The following is a 2611-nucleotide window of genomic DNA, read 5'->3' on the forward strand; positions in this document are numbered from 1 at the left end:
CTCAGAATATTGTAGAATTTTAAGAGGCAGCCTCTGTTAGAGCACAGAAATGGGATATGCCAATTTGAACTTGGGCTAAATAATGCGCCACTGTTTGGGAAGAGACAGAGGCACTCAGGGACCTGAAATCCCCTGAGCAATCTTTCAAAGAGTGATAGTTACGGAAATTAGCCATGCAGAAATCCATACTAATCATTCATCAGGAGCCTTATTAACTGTCTTTGGATGTGATTAGAACAACGCTTGGCCTTCTCTGGCTGCAAGAGCTCAAGACAGGGCTTCCAAATTTGCAGGTTGGAGAAGAGACACAGGAAAAGATGGGACTACTTGGGTAGGAGTAGTGAAGCCAGGGCTGGGAAAGGATCACTGGAGAAAGTAAAAGATCAGAGACAAGATAGCCCAAAATGTGCTCTGTGCCCACAAAATGATGATTTTCTTTTCACAAGAATGAATTGACTTTATTATGGTTATTTTTTCCCTTTATTTCCTGGGTTGCCATGGCTGAGGAATTCCCAGCTTTATCACAGACTAGCTGTGTGACCTTGGACAAGTTACTTAATCTCTCTGGGCTTCCGTGCCCTTTTCTGTAAAATAAGTAGATTGGAGTAGGTGATTTCTGAGGTCCCTTCCAGCTCCAGGTCTAAGATCTCATGACTTCATCACCAATTGCAAGCTGATTGGTAGTGAACCTTTGCATAATTAGTTAGGCTGGTTCTTAAAAAGTGAGTAGAGTTTGCTATGAGACCATCCTTTAAGTGCTGGAGCAAGCAGGGCCCTGTCAAAGTTTGTGCTCTACTAGCATAGTCTTTGAGAACCCCAGAAGAAGGCTTCAAGCATGATAGATCTCCATAAGGGCCCAGGATGAGATAGCTTGTGACCAGCGTTGTCGGAGGGAGAGCCCTCATCAATGAGTCCTAAGGACATAAAGGATCTTTATATCAAGGATATAAAAATGGAAGTGTCTCTGCCCTCGAGGAGCCTACAAGTGGAGACAAGATACACACATTCAAGAGTACACAAAATATATACCACATTATATATTATATACTATACATATGCCATATATATTAGATATTGCATACCACATTATGTATTTATATATACATATATCTCTATATAATTACCAACTAAATGACCACATATGACAGTATTCTTAGAGTTCCCCACCTTGATGTCAGTCATTAAATCAATGCATAAAAATATATAAAATAACTGCTACAATGACCAAATCTGTTAGTATATATACATAGCATTCCAACCCCATAGTCCCTCAGGTCTCTAAAGAGCTAGCTCTATGTATCTATGTATCAATATACCTATTAACGTATCTATCTGTCTATCTAGAGAGGACAGGAATATAGGGACAGAATGTTACATACACTCTCAGATTGGATCATTGTATCCAATGTAGTTGTTTTGCTTGATTGTTTTTCTTTGAAACAAAGAAGAGTTCAATTCCAGGAAGATGGGTGGGTTTGAGAGGAAATCCAGAAATCAATCAATCAATCAATCAATCAATAAACATTTATTAGGTGCCTACTATGTGCTAGGCACCTGGTTAAGCACTGGGGATACGAAAAGAGGTTAAAAAAAACAACCAAATAAACAAAAAAAACCAGTCCCTGACCTCAAAGTGCTCACAGTCTAATGCAAGACACAACATTCAAAAAAATATATACAAAGCAAGCCATGTATAGGATAAATAGGAAATCATTAACAGAGGAAGGCACTGGAATGAAGACGGGTGGGGGAAGGCTTCCTGGAGAAGGTGGGATTTCAGTTGGAACTTAAAGGAAGCCAGGAAGGTCAGTAGTTGGAGTGGAGGAGGGACAGTGTCCCAGGCATGGGGGAAATGATTATGATATGAAAACAAAAGGCACAAAAACATTTTTAAAAATTAAAAGAAATCACATTGCATTCATTTCAGACTTCTGAAAACTGGAACTGTGTAATATGTCTCTTTCCCAGATCAGAGTCGATCATTTTATATTAAATGGGACAGGTGCATATGTAAGAATTCACATGTGTCCCAGGGAACATTCCTGTGTCACAGACAATCATGGTACCCTTCAGTGATGCTGTCATCACCTGGCCACCTTCCCCTGTCCGGGATGGCAGCAAAGACAGGGGGAAATTGTTGATCTCCCTCACCCTCCACCCCCATGCCTGGATAGTGTCCAAATTTCTGCCACCTGGAATGTGATTATTAGCAATTGAGCAGTATCCTGCAAAAGGTAAGGTCAGAGACAGCGGGTAGGACCCCTATGGGGCTGTGAGAAGATGGTTTAGATGTGGGTTGGAGAAAGCAGGGGACAGCATTCTTTTCTCCTCTGGTTCCTCTGGCACAGGCTACATTTCTTCCTCTAGCTAGAAGGCAAGGTTCCTCGGATTGATACCAAATGACTCTGATTGCAGTAAATAGATTGGAGTGGTCCCTACCCAGCCAGGAATCACCCTGGAGAAAGTGGAGATAATAGAGGGACTAAGTCTTGGAGGGGCATATTACCAGCCACTGGGCCTAGTTTCAAGACCTGGCTTTTCCTTATTCCCTCCCTCCCTCCCCCCCTTCCTTCCTTCCTTCCTTCCTTCCTTCCTTCCTTCCTTCCTTCCT

Source organism: Vombatus ursinus, unplaced genomic scaffold, assembly GCF_900497805.2.
Source record: "Vombatus ursinus unplaced genomic scaffold, bare-nosed wombat genome assembly UNPS02014932.1, whole genome shotgun sequence".
Classification (NCBI taxonomy): domain Eukaryota; kingdom Metazoa; phylum Chordata; class Mammalia; order Diprotodontia; family Vombatidae; genus Vombatus; species Vombatus ursinus.